General features: G+C 63.7%; 2 pseudogenes; both read right to left on the bottom strand.

The window, feature by feature from the left end:
- Nucleotides 1-2,224: 2,224 nt before the first annotated feature.
- On the bottom strand, nucleotides 2,225-2,343 carry LOC142867270 (uncharacterized; annotated as a pseudogene).
- A 3,369-nt stretch (nucleotides 2,344-5,712) lies between these two features.
- LOC142867282 (uncharacterized) lies at nucleotides 5,713-5,831 on the bottom strand (annotated as a pseudogene).
- Nucleotides 5,832-7,707: the final 1,876 nt, after the last annotated feature.

Below are 7,707 nucleotides of genomic sequence, written 5' to 3'. Positions count from 1 at the left end.
TTGTCTCAGAGCGGGGTTCCCAGGAGGATCAGGCTGAAGCTGGGACTTGGCCTCAAAGTGTCCCCTCGCATGGCCACCCCCTTCCCCTTCCTGCTCCTCTACTCCTGGTGCCCCTCCATCCAGGGGCCAGACCTTAAAGAGTCACCGCAAGAGAATCCTGGTCCCAAAGGAGCCTTCTGGGGGACCGGTGCTGAGAGAGGTGGTGGGCATGGCCCGCTGGGGCTCTGCCCGACCCAGGGCTGAGAGATGCAACCTCCCAGCTCTGGGTCCCTGCAGGAAGTGTTGGCAAGCACAGGGCCAGTCCTCCAAAGGCCCAGGTGCGGGGAGCCCAGGCCAAGCAGCCTGTGCAAGAAGCCACTTGCCGTGCCACCCCGGGAACAGGACTGCAGGCCCCGGCCCTTCCCACCTCCTCCTCCTCCTCCTCCTCCTCCCCCCCGCCCCCCCCGCCCCCCCCGACATGGCACAGGGCTCAGAGACACCTCAGACTCTTGCTACCCAAAGTGCAAAGGGCATCAGTTGCTCCTCCAACCCCCCCGCCCAGCAGACCACGTTGTCCAGCCAGCCCCCGGGCCTCCCTGGGGTGCCCAGCACAAAAGTGCAGACACCCACCGGACCCTCAGTCTCAGTTTTCGGATGTTTTTGCCACTCTAAGGACCCGCAGGCCAGCTGGGCCTTCGGGCAGGACAGAGAGCCCCGGAATCCGACGTGGAGAGCTGCGTGTACGTCCCCATGAGGAGGCGGTCCCCACCTCCGCGGCTCTCCCCTTGCGGGGAGCGGCAGCCGGCAGCCGCAGGGCCTCAGGGAAGACACCAGGCTGGGCCCCCGCGGGGGCACAGCGGGGGCACGTCCCCCGCACTCACGCGACTTAGGGACGGCTGCTGGAGACTGCTGCGGCCACCCTGCTGCCGGGTTTCTGGAGGGCTTCCTGGAAGCAGCGTCCACACCAAGCCCTTGGAAGGCCCAGGCGACGGAGGAGCCGGTCAGGCAGGGGCCGAGGACGGTGAGAGGCCGGGCGGGAAGGAGCATGTCAGGCAGGGGCAGAGGACGGTGACAGGCCGGGCGGGGAGGAGCCGGTCAGGCGGGGGCCCAGGACAGTGACGGGCCTGGCCGGGGAGGAGTGCGTCAGGCAGGGGCAGAGGAGACGGGCTGGGTAAGGGTTAGGGTTACAGTTAGGGCACAATTCACAATCGCAAAGACGTGGAAGCGACCCGAGTGCCCATCCATCCAGGAGTGCATTAATAAAATGTGGCGCGTGGACACCACGGAGTGCCATTCGGCTGTGAGGAGCAGCGGTGAGAGGGCACCTCTCGTGTTCTCCTGGCCAGAGCTGGAACCCGTTCCAGTAGGCCAAGTATCCCAAGAATGGACACACGAGCACCACGTGAGCGCGCTCACCAGCAAACTGGTAGGAACGGATGGACACCTAAGTGGACAGAGAGGAATCACCTTCATCGGGTGGGTGTCGGGCGGGTGGGGGGAGGGGAGGGGCATACACATCCATTAGGCATGGGGTGGGTGCGCACCGACTGGGGGATGGGCGCACTTGAAGCTCTGACCCGAGGGGGGAGGCTTGGAGAGGGCAACGTACCCGACCTTAACATTGGTACCCCCACAATACGCTGGAACAACATGAGAGGTATATGAATAAGAACACAGGGGGGAGGGGGGCACGGGCAACACATGTCACCTGAATACTTGTACTCCCATCATCTGCTTGAAAAGAGAGAGGAAAGGAAATGCAATAATAGAGGTAAGAGACACTTTTTAAAAATAATGAATCCGAAGAGAAAAGTAAAAGGAGGCCTGTGGAGCAGGTCTGGGTGTGACTCCGGATCCCCCAACATCAGGTGCCACCACCAAAGATTCCTGCGTGTAGCCCATAGTACCCCAAAAGCAACGGGACGAGTTCTGGTCACATACTCCCTCAAAATGACATCCTGGCCTTCTTCTGGAACTCCCTCCCCTCTCAGACTCTCAAGGTTTCCTCCAGCGTGTCGGTTCCCACAGAGCAGACCTTTGGTCTGAGACCTGACAGTCCAGATGCCACGCATGCTGCCGCGTGGCGGCGGTGTCGCGGCTTGGGACAAGAGGAGGCCCCACGGTGCGGGCTGGGGCGCCAGGCACCGCGGCGGGCGCTGAGGGTTGGGGTCACCCCCACCCCGGGCCGCCGCCGCGCTCCCAGAAAGGGGACAGAACAAGAGGCAAAAAAAAAAAAAAAAGAAGCAGCCTGTGGCACCCGGTATTCCCAGGCGGTCTCCCATCCAAGCACTAGCCAGGCCCGACCCTGCTTAGCTTCCGAGACCAGACGAGATCGGGGGCGTTCAGGGTGGTGTGGCCCTAGACGGCGGCCGCCGCCGCCTCCCGCCCCAGGCCCCGCGGCGGGCCGGGCCTGTTGAGTTCGCCGGCCGGGTCCCGCGGGCTCCCAGGGACGGGGGTGATGGGCGGGGCGGGGCGGGGCGGGGCGGGGGGCTGTCTCTCTATACACACACACACACACTCACACTCACTCACACAAGATACGCCTCCACGGCTGGACTCGCCAAGGTGGAGCCCTCCCAGCCCCCGTCGTCTCCTCGCCCGGCCTCCTTCACCTACCCGCTGCCCACCCCCGGCGCGTCGCTGCCGCTGACTGCGCACGCGCGGGGCGCTCGCCCTTTGACCCCAGCCAGGGGCCGCCCTCCCCCACAACCCCTTTCAGCTGCGCCCCCCCTCGCCCTGTGGGTGGGCTGCCGCCTATTCCCCCGGGCCAGGGCTGGGGCACAGCCAGTGTATGGGGCGTCTCTCTCTGGGGATGTGTCCCATGGGTGGGGTGGGGTGGCGTGGTTTGGGGGGCGCTGAAGAAATCAGTCCCCTCCATCTCCTACCTCTGGAAAACGCCCAACCCCGTGGAGAACTGCCGGCACCGCTTCGTGGGGGCCGGGACCCTCCTCTGTGTCCTCCTGTGGCCCAGTCCAAGGGGCCTGGGCCTGGCCGGGGCTGCATTGCCACCCAACCACCCTGGCGTGTGGACTCGCTAAAAATCGGCCATTAGATATTGGATTCCAGCTTCATTGAGGTCATTTCACTAATGAGTGCACCGGAAAGAGTTTCCTAATCCATCTGTGAGGGTGGCAACTGAAAGAGAATTTGAAAGCTGACAGAATAGGCGAGGGAAGGCATAGGAGATTTCCACACCCAGCAAGGAAGACTTTCCCGAAATGGAAGAAAGAAACGAGCAAACAGAGACACCGGTAGCCCGCCCGGAAAAGAGTCTGCCCCTTAGAGAAAGCACCCTGACCAGGTTCACCCGTGGGTGGGTGGCGAGCTAGCGGCCTTCAGAAGAGCGAGGCCCGCAGTCTGTGCGGAAGACACCTGCACTCGGGTGTGTGTGGCGGCGCGATTCCCAAGCAGCTCTAGATGTTAAACCAAGGAGAAGCCAGGGAGTTCCCAACGCCCCAGGTGTCCTCAGCCCACGACTGGCTGCTGTGGGAATGCGAAGCCCGGCTCCTTGTCTCAGAGCGGGGTTCCCAGGAGGATCAGGCTGAAGCTGGGACTTGGCCTCAAAGTGTCCCCTCGCATGGCCACCCCCTTCCCCTTCCTGCTCCTCTACTCCTGGTGCCCCTCCATCCAGGGGCCAGACCTTAAAGAGTCACCGCAAGAGAATCCTGGTCCCAAAGGAGCCTTCTGGGGGACCGGTGCTGAGAGAGGTGGTGGGCATGGCCCGCTGGGGCTCTGCCCGACCCAGGGCTGAGAGATGCAACCTCCCAGCTCTGGGTCCCTGCAGGAAGTGTTGGCAAGCACAGGGCCAGTCCTCCAAAGGCCCAGGTGCGGGGAGCCCAGGCCAAGCAGCCTGTGCAAGAAGCCACTTGCCGTGCCACCCCGGGAACAGGACTGCAGGCCCCGGCCCTTCCCACCTCCTCCTCCTCCTCCTCCTCCTCCCCCCCGCCCCCCCCGCCCCCCCCCGACATGGCACAGGGCTCAGAGACACCTCAGACTCTTGCTACCCAAAGTGCAAAGGGCATCAGTTGCTCCTCCAACCCCCCCGCCCAGCAGACCACGTTGTCCAGCCAGCCCCCGGGCCTCCCTGGGGTGCCCAGCACAAAAGTGCAGACACCCACCGGACCCTCAGTCTCAGTTTTCGGATGTTTTTGCCACTCTAAGGACCCGCAGGCCAGCTGGGCCTTCGGGCAGGACAGAGAGCCCCGGAATCCGACGTGGAGAGCTGCGTGTACGTCCCCATGAGGAGGCGGTCCCCACCTCCGCGGCTCTCCCCTTGCGGGGAGCGGCAGCCGGCAGCCGCAGGGCCTCAGGGAAGACACCAGGCTGGGCCCCCGCGGGGGCACAGCGGGGGCACGTCCCCCGCACTCACGCGACTTAGGGACGGCTGCTGGAGACTGCTGCGGCCACCCTGCTGCCGGGTTTCTGGAGGGCTTCCTGGAAGCAGCGTCCACACCAAGCCCTTGGAAGGCCCAGGCGACGGAGGAGCCGGTCAGGCAGGGGCCGAGGACGGTGAGAGGCCGGGCGGGAAGGAGCATGTCAGGCAGGGGCAGAGGACGGTGACAGGCCGGGCGGGGAGGAGCCGGTCAGGCGGGGGCCCAGGACAGTGACGGGCCTGGCCGGGGAGGAGTGCGTCAGGCAGGGGCAGAGGAGACGGGCTGGGTAAGGGTTAGGGTTACAGTTAGGGCACAATTCACAATCGCAAAGACGTGGAAGCGACCCGAGTGCCCATCCATCCAGGAGTGCATTAATAAAATGTGGCGCGTGGACACCACGGAGTGCCATTCGGCTGTGAGGAGCAGCGGTGAGAGGGCACCTCTCGTGTTCTCCTGGCCAGAGCTGGAACCCGTTCCAGTAGGCCAAGTATCCCAAGAATGGACACACGAGCACCACGTGAGCGCGCTCACCAGCAAACTGGTAGGAACGGATGGACACCTAAGTGGACAGAGAGGAATCACCTTCATCGGGTGGGTGTCGGGCGGGTGGGGGGAGGGGAGGGGCATACACATCCATTAGGCATGGGGTGGGTGCGCACCGACTGGGGGATGGGCGCACTTGAAGCTCTGACCCGAGGGGGGAGGCTTGGAGAGGGCAACGTACCCGACCTTAACATTGGTACCCCCACAATACGCTGGAACAACATGAGAGGTATATGAATAAGAACACAGGGGGGAGGGGGGCACGGGCAACACATGTCACCTGAATACTTGTACTCCCATCATCTGCTTGAAAAGAGAGAGGAAAGGAAATGCAATAATAGAGGTAAGAGACACTTTTTAAAAATAATGAATCCGAAGAGAAAAGTAAAAGGAGGCCTGTGGAGCAGGTCTGGGTGTGACTCCGGATCCCCCAACATCAGGTGCCACCACCAAAGATTCCTGCGTGTAGCCCATAGTACCCCAAAAGCAACGGGACGAGTTCTGGTCACATACTCCCTCAAAATGACATCCTGGCCTTCTTCTGGAACTCCCTCCCCTCTCAGACTCTCAAGGTTTCCTCCAGCGTGTCGGTTCCCACAGAGCAGACCTTTGGTCTGAGACCTGACAGTCCAGATGCCACGCATGCTGCCGCGTGGCGGCGGTGTCGCGGCTTGGGACAAGAGGAGGCCCCACGGTGCGGGCTGGGGCGCCAGGCACCGCGGCGGGCGCTGAGGGTTGGGGTCACCCCCACCCCGGGCCGCCGCCGCGCTCCCAGAAAGGGGACAGAACAAGAGGCAAAAAAAAAAAAAAAAGAAGCAGCCTGTGGCACCCGGTATTCCCAGGCGGTCTCCCATCCAAGCACTAGCCAGGCCCGACCCTGCTTAGCTTCCGAGACCAGACAAGATCGGGGGCGTTCAGGGTGGTGTGGCCCTAGACGGCGGCCGCCGCCGCCTCCCGCCCCAGGCCCCGCGGCGGGCCGGGCCTGTTGAGTTCGCCGGCCGGGTCCCGCGGGCTCCCAGGGACGGGGGTGATGGGCGGGGCGGGGCGGGGGGCTGTCTCTCTATACACACACACACACACTCACACTCACTCACACAAGATACGCCTCCACGGCTGGACTCGCCAAGGTGGAGCCCTCCCAGCCCCCCTCGTCTCCTCGCCCGGCCTCCTTCACCTACCCGCTGCCCACCCCCGGCCGTCGCTGCCGCTGACTGCGCACGCGCGGGGCGCTCGCCCTTTGACCCCAGCCAGGTGCCGCCCTCCCCCACAACCCCTTTCAGCTGCGCCCCCCCCTCGCCCTGTGGGTGGGCTGCCGCCTATTCCCCCGGGCCAGGGCTGGGGCACAGCCAGTGTATGGGGCGTCTCTCTCTGGGGATGTGTCCCATGGGTGGGGTGGGGTGGCGTGGTTTGGGGGGCGCTGAAGAAATCAGTCCCCTCCATCTCCTACCTCTGGAAAACGCCCAACCCCGTGGAGAACTGCCGGCACCGCTTCGTGGGGGCCGGGACCCTCCTCTGTGTCCTCCTGTGGCCCAGTCCAAGGGGCCTGGGCCTGGCCGGGGCTGCATTGCCCCCCAACCACCCTGGCGTGTGGACTCGCTAAAAATCGGCCATTAGATATTGGATTCCAGCTTCATTGAGGTCATTTCACTAATGAGTGCACCGGAAAGAGTTTCCTAATCCATCTGTGAGGGTGGCAACTGAAAGAGAATTTGAAAGCTGACAGAATAGGCGAGGGAAGGCATAGGAGATTTCCACACCCAGCAAGGAAGACTTTCCCGAAATGGAAGAAAGAAACGAGCAAACAGAGACACCGGTAGCCCGCCCGGAAAAGAGTCTGCCCCTTAGAGAAAGCACCCTGACCAGGTTCACCCGTGGGTGGGTGGCGAGCTAGCGGCCTTCAGAAGAGCGAGGCCCGCAGTCTGTGCGGAAGACACCTGCACTCGGGTGTGTGTGGCGGCGCGATTCCCAAGCAGCTCTAGATGTTAAACCAAGGAGAAGCCAGGGAGTTCCCAACGCCCCAGGTGTCCTCAGCCCACGACTGGCTGCTGTGGGAATGCGAAGCCCGGCTCCTTGTCTCAGAGCGGGGTTCCCAGGAGGATCAGGCTGAAGCTGGGACTTGGCCTCAAAGTGTCCCCTCGCATGGCCACCCCCTTCCCCTTCCTGCTCCTCTACTCCTGGTGCCCCTCCATCCAGGGGCCAGACCTTAAAGAGTCACCGCAAGAGAATCCTGGTTCCAAAGGAGCCTTCTGGGGGACCGGTGCTGAGAGAGGTGGTGGGCATGGCCCGCTGGGGCTCTGCCCGACCCAGGGCTGAGAGATGCAACCTCCCAGCTCTGGGTCCCTGCAGGAAGTGTTGGCAAGCACAGGGCCAGTCCTCCAAAGGCCCAGGTGCGGGGAGCCCAGGCCAAGCAGCCTGTGCAAGAAGCCACTTGCCGTGCCACCCCGGGAACAGGACTGCAGGCCCCGGCCCTTCCCACCTCCTCCTCCTCCTCCTCCTCCTCCCCCCCGCCCCCCCCGCCCCCTCCCGACATGGCACAGGGCTCAGAGACACCTCAGACTCTTGCTACCCAAAGTGCAAAGGGCATCAGTTGCTCCTCCAACCCCCCCGCCCAGCAGACCACGTTGTCCAGCCAGCCCCCGGGCCTCCCTGGGGTGCCCAGCACAAAAGTGCAGACACCCACCGGACCCTCAATCTCAGTTTTCGGATGTTTTTGCCACTCTAAGGACCCGCAGGCCAGCTGGGCCTTCGGGCAGGACAGAGAGCCCCGGAATCCGACGTGGAGAGCTGCGTGTACGTCCCCATGAGGAGGCGG

The sequence above is a fragment of the Microcebus murinus genome, unplaced genomic scaffold, assembly GCF_040939455.1.
Source record: "Microcebus murinus isolate Inina unplaced genomic scaffold, M.murinus_Inina_mat1.0 scaf014_hap2_Mmur4.0, whole genome shotgun sequence".
NCBI classification, from domain to species: domain Eukaryota; kingdom Metazoa; phylum Chordata; class Mammalia; order Primates; family Cheirogaleidae; genus Microcebus; species Microcebus murinus.
The sequence above is the reverse complement of the archived record's forward strand: the minus strand, read 5'-3'. Positions and strand labels throughout refer to the sequence as shown.